General features: G+C 43.8%; 1 protein-coding gene across 1 annotated transcript in view; it reads left to right on the forward strand.

Moving 5' to 3' along the window:
* LOC139392975 (leucine-rich repeat-containing G-protein coupled receptor 5-like) overlaps positions 1-12,500 on the forward strand; it is a 96,820-nt gene that overhangs the window by 51,747 nt on the left and 32,573 nt on the right. The gene's annotated exons all lie outside the window — the stretch shown is intronic.

A 12,500-nucleotide genomic window follows, 5' to 3' on the forward strand; every position in this document is an offset into this window, starting at 1 on the left:
TATCACATTAGATGTTCTTTCTACTTCCTGTCCAGTCATATGGTCTATCACATTAGATGTTCTTTCTACTTCCTGTCCAGTCATATGGTCTACCACATTAGATGTTCTTTCTACTTCCTGTCCAGTCATATGGTCTACCACATTAGATGTTCTTTCTACTTCCTGTCCAGTCATATGGTCTATCACATTAGATGTTCTTTCTATCTCCTGTCCAGTCATATGGTCTATCCCATTAGATGTTCTTTCTACTTCCTGTCCAGTCATATGGTCTATCACATTAGATGTTCTTTCTACTTCCTGTCCAGTCATATGGTCTATCACATTAGATGTTATTTCTACTTCCTGTCCAGTCATATGGTCTATCACATTAGATGTTCTTTCTACTTCCTGTCCAGTCATATGGTCTACCACATTAGATGTTCTTTCTACTTCCTGTCCAGTCATATGGTCTATCACATTAGATGTTCTTTCTACCTCCTGTCCAGTCATATGGTCTATCACATTAGATGTTCTTTCTACTTCCTGTCCAGTCATATGGTCTATCACATTAGATGTTCTTTCTATTTCCTGTCCAGTCATATGGTCTATCACATTAGATGTTCTTTCTACCTCCTGTCCAGTCATATGGTCTACCACATTAGATGTTCTATCTACCTCCTGTCCAGTCATATGGTCTATCACATTAGATGTTCTTTCTACTTCCTGTCCAGTCATATGGTCTATCACATTAGATGTTCTTTCTACCTCCTGTCCAGTCATATGGTCTATCACATTAGATGTTCTTTCTATTTCCTGTCCAGTCATATGGTCTACCACATTAGATGTTCTTTCTACCTCCTGTCCAGTCATATGGTCTATCACATTAGATGTTCTTTCTACTTCCTGTCCAGTCATATGGTCTATCACATTAGATGTTCTTTCTACTTCCTGTCCAGTCATATGGTCTATCACATTAGATGTTCTTTCTACTTCCTGTCCAGTCATATGGTCTATCACATTAGATGTTCTTTCTACTTCCTGTCCAGTCATATGGTCTATCACATTAGATGTTCTTTCTACCTCCTGTCCAGTCATATGGTCTATCACATTAGATGTTCTTTCTATTTCCTGTCCAGTCATATGGTCTATCACATTAGATGTTCTTTCTACTTCCTGTCCAGTCATATGGTCTATCACATTAGATGTTCTTTCTACTTCCTGTCCAGTCATATGGTCTATCACATTAGATGTTCTTTCTATTTCCTGTCCATTCATATGGTCTATCACATTAGATGTTCTTTCTACTTCCTGTCCAGTCATATGGTCTATCACATTAGATGTTCTTTCTACTTCCTGTCCAGTCATATGGTCTATCACATTAGATGTTCTCCATGTGTAACTCTGTGTTGTCTGTTCACACTGCTATGCCTTACTTCCTGACCAGTCATATGGTTAAATAAAGGTGAAATAAAAAAAAAAAAATAAAAAAAAATAAATACTATCACATTAGATGTTCTTGAATTTTTTTCTTGAAGGTGGATGTACTTGTTGCCTGATAAATATGGATTGGTAAAGAGTTCCATTCAGCTGATAAATATGGATTGGTAAAGAGTTCCATTCAGCTAGAAATATGGATTGGTAAAGAGTTCCATTCAGCTAGAAATATGGATTGGTAAAGAGTTCCATTCAGCTAGAAATATGGATTGGTAAAGAGTTCCATTCAGCTAGAAATATGGATTGGTAAAGAGTTCCATTCAGCTGATAAATATGGATTGGTAAAGAGTTCCATTCAGCTGATAAATATGGATTGGTAAAGAGTTCCATTCAGCTAGAAATATGGATTGGTAAAGAGTTCCATTCAGCTAGAAATATGGATTGGTAAAGAGTTCCATTCAGCTAGAAATATGGATTGGTAAAGAGTTACATTCAGCTAGAAATATGGATTGGTAAAGAGTTCCATTCAGCTAGAAATATGGATTGGTAAAGAGTTCCATTCAGCTAGAAATATGGATTGGTAAAGAGTTCCATTCAGCTAGAAATATGGATTGGTAAAGAGTTCCATTCAGCTAGAAATATGGATTGGTAAAGAGTTCCATTCAGCTAGAAATATGGATTGGTAAAGAGTTCCATTCAGCTGATAAATATGGATTGGTAAAGAGTTCCATTCAGCTAGAAATATGGATTGGTAAAGAGTTCCATTCAGCTGATAAATATGGATTGGTAAAGAGTTCCATTCAGCTAGAAATATGGATTGGTAAAGAGTTCCATTCAGCTAGAAATATGGATTGGTAAAGAGTTCCATTCAGCTAGAAATATGGATTGGTAAAGAGTTCCATTCAGCTGATAAATATGGATTGGTAAAGAGTTCCATTCAGCTAGAAATATGGATTGGTAAAGAGTTCCATTCAGCTGATAAATATGGATTGGTAAAGAGTTCCATTCAGCTAGAAATATGGATTGGTAAAGAGTTCCATTCAGCTAGAAATATGGATTGGTAAAGAGTTCCATTCAGCTAGAAATATGGATTGGTAAAGAGTTCCATTCAGCTAGAAATATGGATTGGTAAAGAGTTCCATTCAGCTGATAAATATGGATCGGTAAAGAGTTCCATTCAGCTGATAAATATGGATTGGTAAAGAGTTCCATTCAGCTAGAAATATGGATTGATAAAGAGTTCCATTCAGCTAGAAATATGGATTGGTAAAGAGTTCCATTCAGCTAGAAATATGGATTGGTAAAGAGTTCCATTCAGCTAGAAATATGGATTGGTAAAGAGTTCCATTCAGCTAGAAATATGGATTGGTAAAGAGTTCCATTCAGCTAGAAATATGGATTGGTAAAGAGTTACATTCAGCTAGAAATATGGATTGGTAAAGAGTTCCATTCAGCTAGAAATATGGATTGGTAAAGAGTTCCATTCAGCTAGAAATATGGATTGGTAAAGAGTTCCATTCAGCTAGAAATATGGATTGGTAAAGAGTTCCATTCAGCTGATAAATATGGATTGGTAAAGAGTTCCATTCAGCTGATAAATATGGATTGGTAAAGAGTTCCATTCAGCTGATAAATATGGATTGGTAAAGAGTTCCATTCAGCTGATAAATATGGATTGGTAAAGAGTTCCATTCAGCTGATAAATATGGATTGGTAAAGAGTTCCATTCAGCTGATAAATATGGATTGGTAAAGAGTTCCATTCAGCTGATAAATATGGATTGGTAAAGAGTTACATTCAGCTAGAAATATGGATTGGTAAAGAGTTCCATTCAGCTAGAAATATGGATTGGTAAAGAGTTCCATTCAGCTAGAAATATGGATTGGTAAAGAGTTCCATTCAGCTAGAAATATGGATTGGTAAAGAGTTCCATTCAGCTAGAAATATGGATTGGTAAAGAGTTCCATTCAGCTGATAAATATGGATTGGTAAAGGGTTCCATTCAGCTAGAAATATGGATTGGTAAAGAGTTCCATTCAGCTAGAAATATGGATTGGTAAAGAGTTCCATTCAGCTAGAAATATGGATTGGTAAAGAGTTCCATTCAGCTAGAAATATGGATTGGTAAAGAGTTCCATTCAGCTAGAAATATGGATTGGTAAAGAGTTCCATTCAGCTAGAAATATGGATTGGTAAAGAGTTACATTCAGCTAGAAATATGGATTGGTAAAGAGTTCCATTCAGCTAGAAATATGGATTGGTAAAGAGTTCCATTCAGCTAGAAATATGGATTGGTAAAGAGTTCCATTCAGCTAGAAATATGGATTGGTAAAGAGTTCCATTCAGCTGATAAATATGGATTGGTAAAGAGTTCCATTCAGCTGATAAATATGGATTGGTAAAGAGTTCCATTCAGCTGATAAATATGGATTGGTAAAGAGTTCCATTCAGCTGATAAATATGGATTGGTAAAGAGTTCCATTCAGCTGATAAATATGGATTGGTAAAGAGTTCCATTCAGCTGATAAATATGGATTGGTAAAGAGTTCCATTCAGCTGATAAATATGGATTGGTAAAGAGTTCCATTCAGCTAGAAATATGGATTGGTAAAGAGTTCCATTCAGCTAGAAATATGGATTGGTAAAGAGTTCCATTCAGCTAGAAATATGGATTGGTAAAGAGTTCCATTCAGCTAGAAATATGGATTGGTAAAGAGTTCCATTCAGCTAGAAATATGGATTGGTAAAGAGTTCCATTCAGCTATGGCTCTATATAAAACTGTAGATTTAAGTTGATTTGTCCTTGGCTTGGGTCAGTCTTCGCTGCCCTGAATTTGCCTGTCTGGTTTAGTGGTTATGCGTGTTGCTAATATGTACTAATTGGACCAGGGATTGGACCAGGGATTGACCATATAACCAGACAGTACTCTAAGTGTGATAGGACCAGGGATTGACCATATAACTGGACAGTACTCTAAGTGTGATAGGACCAGGGATTGACCCTATACACGGGCAGTACTCTAAGTGTGATGGGACCAGGGACAGTACTCTAAGTGTGATAGGACCAGGGATTGACCATAGAACCAGACAGTACTCTTAGTGTGATAGGACCAGGGATTGACCATATAACCAGACATTACTCTAAGTGTGATAGGACCAGGGATTGAATCACCTGATTCAGTGTGCTAGATGTGATAGGACCAGGGATTGAATCACCTGATTCAGTGTGCTAGATGTGATAGGACTAGGGATTGAATCACCTGATTCAGTGTGCTAGATGTGATAGGACCAGGGATTGAATCATTTGATTCAGTGTGCTAGATGTGATAGGACCAGGGATTGAATCACCTGATTCAGTGTGCTAGATGTGATAGGACTAGGGATTGAATCACCTGATTCAGTGTGCTAGATGTGATAGGACTAGGGATTGAATCACCTGATTCAGTGTGCTAGATGTGATAGGACTAGGGATTGAATCACTTTATTCAGTGTGCTAGATGTGATAGGACTAGGGGTTGAATCACCTGATTCAGTGTGCTATATGTGATAGGACCAGGGATTGAATCACCTGATTCAGTGTGCTAGATGTGATAGGACTAGGGATTGAATCACCTGATTCAGTGTGCTAGATGTGATAGGACTAGGGATTGAATCACCTGATTCAGTGTGCTAGATGTGATAGGACTAGGGATTGAATCACCTGATTCAGTGTGCTAGATGTGATAGGACTAGGGATTGAATCACCTGATTCAGTGTGCTAGATGTGATAGGACTAGGGATTGAATCACCTGATTCAGTGTGCTAGATGTGATAGGACTAGGATTCAGTGTGCTATTGAATCACCTGATTCAGTGTGCTAGATGTGATAGGACTAGGGATTGAATCACCTGATTCAGTGTGCTAGATGTGATAGGACTAGGGATTGAATCACCTGATTCAGTGTGCTAGATGTGATAGGACTAGGGATTGAATCACCTGATTCAGTGTGCTAGATGTGATAGGACTAGGGATTGAATCTAGTGTGCTATGTGATAGGACTAGGGATTGAATCACCTGATTCAGTGTGCTAGATGTGATAGGACCAGGGATTGAATTACCTGATTCAGTGTGCTAGATGTGATAGGACTAGGGATTGAATCACCTGATTCAGTGTGCTAGATGTGATAGGACTAGGGATTGAATCACCTGATTCAGTGTGCTAGATGTGATAGGACTAGGGATTGAATCACCTGATTCAGTGTGCTAGATGTGATAGGACTAGGGATTGAATCACCTGATTCAGTGTGCTAGATGTGATAGGACTAGGGATTGATTCACCTGATTCAGTGTGCTATATGTGATAGGACCAGGGATTGAATCACCTGATTCAGTGTGCTAGATGTGATAGGACTAGGGATTGAATCACCTGATTCAGTGTGCTAGATGTGATAGGACTAGGGATTGAATCACCTGATTCAGTGTGCTAGATGTGATAGGACACCTGAGGGATTGAATCACCTGATTCAGTGTGCTAGATGTGATAGGACCAGGGATTGAATCACCTGATTCAGTGTGCTAGATGTGATAGGACTAGGGATTGAATCACCTGATTCAGTGTGCTAGATGTGATAGGACCAGGGATTGAATCACCTGATTCAGTGTGCTAGATGTGATAGGACTAGGGATTGAATCACCTGATTCAGTGTGCTAGATGTGATAGGACTAGGGATTGAATCACCTGATTCAGTGTGCTAGATGTGATAGGACTAGGGATTGAATCACCTGATTCAGTGTGCTAGATGTGATAGGACTAGGGATTGAATCACCTGATTCAGTGTGCTAGATGTGATAGGACTAGGGATTGAATCACCTGATTCAGTGTGCTAGATGTGATAGGACTAGGGATTGAATCACCTGATTCAGTGTGCTAGATGTGATAGGACCAGGGATTGAATCACCTGATTCTGTGTGCTAGATGTGATAGGACTAGGGATTGAATCACCTGATTCAGTGTGCTAGATGTGATAGGACTAGGGATTGAATCACCTGATTCAGTGTGCTAGATGTGATAGGACTAGGGATTGAATCACCTGATTCAGTGTGCTAGATGTGATAGGACCAGGGATTGAATCACCTGATTCAGTGTGCTAGATGTGATAGGACTAGGGATTGAATCACCTGATTCAGTGTGCTAGATGTGATAGGACCAGGGATTGAATCACCTGATTCAGTGTGCTAGATGTGATAGGACTAGGGATTGAATCACCTGATTCAGTGTGCTAGATGTGATAGGACTAGGGATTGAATCACCTGATTCAGTGTGCTAGATGTGATAGGACTAGGGATTGAATCACCTGATTCAGTGTGCTAGATGTGATAGGACTAGGGATTGAATCACCTGATTCAGTGTGCTAGATGTGATAGGACTAGGGATTGAATCACCTGATTCAGTGTGCTAGATGTGATAGGACTAGGGATTGAATCACCTGATTCAGTGTGCTAGATGTGATAGGACTAGGGATTGAATCACCTGATTCAGTGTGCTAGATGTGATAGGACTAGGGATTGAATCACCTGATTCAGTGTGCTAGATGTGATAGGACTAGGGATTGAATCACCTGATTCAGTGTGCTAGATGTGATAGGACTAGGGATTGAATCACCTGATTCAGTGTGCTAGATGTGATAGGACTAGGGATTGAATCACCTGATTCAGTGTGCTAGATGTGATAGGACTAGGGATTGAATCACCTGATTCAGTGTGCTAGATGTGATAGGACTAGGGATTGATTCACCTGATTCAGTGTGCTAGATGTGATAGGACTAGGGATTGAATCACTTTATTCAGTGTGCTAGATGTGATAGGACCAGGGATTGAATCACCTGATTCAGTGTGCTATATGTGATAGGACTAGGGATTGAATCACCTGATTCAGTGTGCTAGATGTGATAGGACTAGGGATTGATTCACCTGATTCAGTGTGCTATATGTGATAGGACCAGGGATTGATTCACCTGATTCAGTGTGCTATATGTGATAGGACCAGGGATTGAATCACCTGATTCAGTGTGCTAGATGTGATAGGACTAGGGATTGAATCACCTGATTCAGTGTGCTAGATGTGATAGGACTAGTGATTGATTCACCTGATTCAGTGTGCTATATGTGATAGGACCAGGGATTGAATCACCTGATTCAGTGTGCTAGATGTGATAGGACTAGGGATTGAATCACCTGATTCAGTGTGCTAGATGTGATAGGACTAGGGATTGATTCACCTGATTCAGTGTGCTAGATGTGATAGGACTAGGGATTGAATCACTTTATTCAGTGTGCTAGATGTGATAGGACCAGGGATTGAATCACCTGATTCAGTGTGCTATATGTGATAGGACTAGGGATTGAATCACCTGATTCAGTGTGCTAGATGTGATAGGACTAGGGATTGATTCACCTGATTCAGTGTGCTATATGTGATAGGACCAGGGATTGATTCACCTGATTCAGTGTGCTATATGTGATAGGACCAGGGATTGAATCACCTGATTCAGTGTGCTAGATGTGATAGGACTAGTGATTGATTCACCTGATTCAGTGTGCTATATGTGATAGGACCAGGGATTGAATCACCTGATTCAGTGTGCTAGATGTGATAGGACCAGGGACTGATTCACCTGATTCAGAGTGCTATATGTGATAGGACTAGGGATTGATTCACCTGATTCAGAGTGCTATATGTGATAGGACTAGTGATTGATTCACCTGATTCAGTGTGCTATATGTGATAGGACCAGGGATTGAATCACCTGATTCAGTGTGCTAGATGTGATAGGACTAGGGATTGAATCACCTGATTCAGTGTGCTATATGTGATAGGACCAGGGATTGAATCACCTGATTCAGTGTGCTAGATGTTTCGTACTCTGAACATTTTCTTGTAACAGTAATTCCCTTATCCATCTTAATAACAATATTATCTATGTGTTCTGACCATGATAAAGCTGTGTGCAACATGATGCCTAGTAGTTTCATTTTTTTTCACTTGCTCTATCTCTCTCTCTGTCTCTGTCTCTGTCTCTCTCTCTGTCTCTCTCTCTCTCTCTGCCTATCTCTCTATCTCTGTCTCTGTCTCTGTCTCTATCTCTGTCTCTATCTCTGTCTCTGTCTCTATCTCTCTCCCTGTCTCGATATCTCACTCTCTCTGTCTCTGTCTCTGTCTCTGTCTCTCTCTCTCTCTCTCTCTCTCTCTCTCTCTCTCTCTCTCTGTCTCTATCTCTCTCCCTGTCTCGATATCTCACTCTCTCTGTCTCTGTCTCTGTCTCTGTCTCTCTCTCTGTCTCTCTCTCTCTGTCTCTGTCTCTCTCTCTGTCTCTGTCTCTCTCTCAATTCAATTCAATTCAATTCAAGGGCTTTATTGGCATGGGAAACATGTGTTAACATTGCCAAAGCAAGTGAGGTAGATAATATATAAAGTGAAATAAACAATAAACATTTTATTTTTGATAATTAGTGGGTATCGGCCTAATTCTGCTCTGCATGCATCTATCTCTCTCCCTGTTTCGATATCTCACTCTCTCTGTTTCTGTCTCTCTCTCGCTCCCTCTCTCTCTCACTCCCTCTCTCTCTCTCTCTCTCTGGGCCCACATTGAAGCAATTTTAATGTAAAGTTATTTTCAAAATCTCTGAGTTTGTTCCACTGTGTTGACGTTGAGGAGGGTTTGGAGTGCATCTGGCTAAACAGTGAGGCAGGCTGTCTGGTCTAATGCTCCTGTGATGCTGAACCACCTGCGCCCCAGACAGGGATCACTAACTCTAATAGAAACCAGGTGGAAGACCTGAACACAGACCACTCTGATAATGATGAGGGGAGAGGGAGGGAAGGAGGGAGGGAGGGAAAGTCGACAGACTGACAGACAGAATAAATGTAAAAGAGAGAAAATATAAATAAAATGTATAATTTATTTGTTTCAGTAACAGGATGTTTTGTTCAGAGTGTCTAAGGGCTCGCCATAGAAACTGAACCGAGTTGTCTTTGTTTGTACAGTTGTCTCTCTGTGTGTTCTGAGGAGAGAAGATGCACAACAGTCTGACGTGGACTCTACTGTTACCGTTGTGATGGTAACCTATATGCCATTTGTGTGTTGTGTCTGGTTTTGTTTGTTCGTCGGTTTGGTTTTATAACCCGTGACAGGGTGGAACACAGGTCGTCAGCCAAAACATTCCCACAGTCCACTTTGTTTGAAGACCGGAAACACTGCCATCACCTCCTCCCCCCTCCTTCTTCCCCCTTTCATCAACATTGTATAAATGAAACAGGGGGAGATATCATTTCAGACAGGAAAGAGAAAGGCCTGACATGCAGAGGCCAGTCCTGAGGGGAGACATGGGTTCAAACACTATTCGAAATAATTTCACATACTTTATCTGGACTCGATTGAGCTTGTCTGTTGCAATGGAACCAATTGAAATGTCTCAAAAGTACAAACCCCGCCCATTACGGCATTCCGAGGCAGCCTAAAGCAAACGCTCAAAGTATTTTAAAATATTTCGACTACTGTTTGAACCCAGGTCTGCCTGAGGGCCTCACAGTCTAGCCTCTATCCCCTCTAGGGCCGTCACTAGGAGTTTACAAACAGGAAGCCTCCCTTGTGAGAAACACAGTGTTGTTTATCACGGGCCTATCGACACGAGAGGGAAACGTTAAGTAACAACGTTTCCATGAATGAACAGGTGGACGGTTGTTGGTTCCATTGATGGACTCTGTAGCAGGAAGGTGAATAGTGGACTATTACTTCCCTCTGGTCTTCCTCTGAGACCCTGGGAAACATTGATAGAGTCTGCGGTGCCAAATGGCACACTATTGCTATTATCTTTATAGTGCACTACCCATAGGGCACTAGTGAAAAGTAGGGCACTATATAGTGAATAGAGTGCCATTTGGGAAGCCGTCTGGGTGGAACTCTAATACTGTCGGTCGGGTTAAGTTGAGTGGTTCCCTTCCTATTTAATATTGGGTGTTTCTGTTTTAGTCCACTATTGGTTGTTTCTGTTTTAGTCCACTATTGGTTGTTTCTGTTTTAGTCCACTATTGGTTGTTTCTGTTTTAGTCCACTATTGGGTGTTTCTGTTTTAGTCCACTATTGGGTGTTTCTGTTTCAGTCAACTATTGGTTGTTTCTGTTTCAGTCCACTATTGGTTGTTTCTATTTTAGTCCACTATTGGTTGTGGGGGCAACCAAGGCCCATGTGTCTGGCTTAGATCCCAGTTGATGTGTGCTTAGTTGGAGGGTCTTGGTTTCAAATAGTGGGCCATTGTGAAGTTGTGTGGTTCAGGTCTGTCTGCCTGTCTGTCTGTCTGCCAGCACATCTCTATGGACTGTTTATGTCAACCTGAACGGCCATAAAACAAATAATGAACTCAAGGACAACAGCTAGCTAACAGTGCAATAAGGCAGTACTGACGATACCCTCCGGGGTCCCAGACACAGAGTAAGCCTATTGCTGGACTGAGCATCCTTTGCTAGTCCAGGAGTAGGAATAATTATGTGTCTGGGAAACCGGCCATGTTTTCATAGGATGGACATTGAATAAAAAGACACATTAATTGTAATGGCATAGCAGTTATCATGTGTCTAATTCTTATGAATTACCACAGCAGGAACTCTAATCACATCTCAATTTGTCTCCCTCCCTCCGTACCTCTCCCTCCCTCCGTACCTCTCCCTCCCTCCATACCTCCCCCCCCTCCGTACCCCCTCCCTCCGTACCTCTCCCTCCCTCCGTACCTCCCCCTCCCTCCGTACCTCTCCCTCCCTCCGTACCTCTCCCTCCCTCCGTACCTCTCCCTCCCTACCTCTCCCTCCCTCCGTACCTCTCCCTCCCTCCGTACCTCCCCCTCCCTCCGTACCTCTCCCTCCCTCCCTACCTCCGTACCTCTCCCTCCCCACCTCCCCCTCCCTCCGTACCTCTCCCTCCCTCCGTACCTCCCCCTCCCTCCGTACCTCCCCCTCCCTCCGTACCTCTCCCTCCCTCCGTACCTCTCCCTCCCTCCGTACCTCTCCCTCCCTACCTCTCCCTCCCTCCATACCTCTCCCTCCCTCCATACCTCTCCCTCCCTCCGTACCTCCCCCTCCCTCCGTCCCTCTCCCTCCCTCCCTCCCTCCCTCCCTCCGTACCTCTCCCTCCCTACCTCCCCCTCCCTCCATACCTCTCCCTCCCTCCGTACCTCTCCCTCCCTACCTCTCCCTCCCTCCGTACCTCTCCCTCCGTACCTCCCCCTCCCTCCGTACCTCCCCCTCCCTCCGTACCTCCCCCTCCCTCCGTACCTCTCCCTCCCTCCGGACCTCCCCCTCCCTCCGTACCTCTCCCTCCCTCCGTACCTCCCCCTCCCTCCGTACCTCTCCCTCCCTCCGTCCCCCTCCCTCCGTACCTCCCCCTCCCTCCGTACCTCTCCCTCCCTCCGTACCTCTCCCTCCCTCCGGACCTCCCCCTCCCTCCGTACCTCTCCCTCCGTACCTCCCCCTCCCTCCGTACCTCTCCCTCCCTCCGGACCTCCCCCTCCCTCCGTACCTCTCCCTCCGTGCCTCCCCCTCCCTCCGTACCTCTCCCTCCCTCCGTACCTCTCCCTCCCTCCGTACCTCTCCCTCCGTACCTCCCCCTCCCTCCGTACCTCTCCCTCTCTCCGGACCTCCCCCTCCCTCCGTACCTCTCCCTCCGTACCTCCCCCTCCCTCCGTACCTCTCCCTCCCTCCGTACCTCTCCCTCCCTACCTCCCCCTCCCTCCGTACCTCTCCCTCCCTCCCTACCTCTCCCTCCCTCCGTACCGCCCCCTCCCTCCGTACCTCTCCCTCCGTACCTCTCCCTCCCTACCTCCCCCTCCCTCCGTACCTCTCCCTCCCTCCGTACCTCTCCCTCCCTCCGTACCTCCCCCTCCCTCCGTACCTCACCCTCCCTCCGTACCTCTCCCTCCCTCCGTACCTCTCCCTCCCTCCGGACCTCCCCCTCCCTCCGTACCTCTCCCTCCGTACCCCCCCCCCCCCCCTCCGTACCTCTCCCTCCCTCCGTACCTCCCCCTCCCTCCGTACCTCCCCCTCCCTCCTTCCCCTGACA

This window comes from Oncorhynchus clarkii, chromosome 33 (genome assembly GCF_045791955.1).
Source record: "Oncorhynchus clarkii lewisi isolate Uvic-CL-2024 chromosome 33, UVic_Ocla_1.0, whole genome shotgun sequence".
Lineage (NCBI taxonomy): Eukaryota > Metazoa > Chordata > Actinopteri > Salmoniformes > Salmonidae > Oncorhynchus > Oncorhynchus clarkii.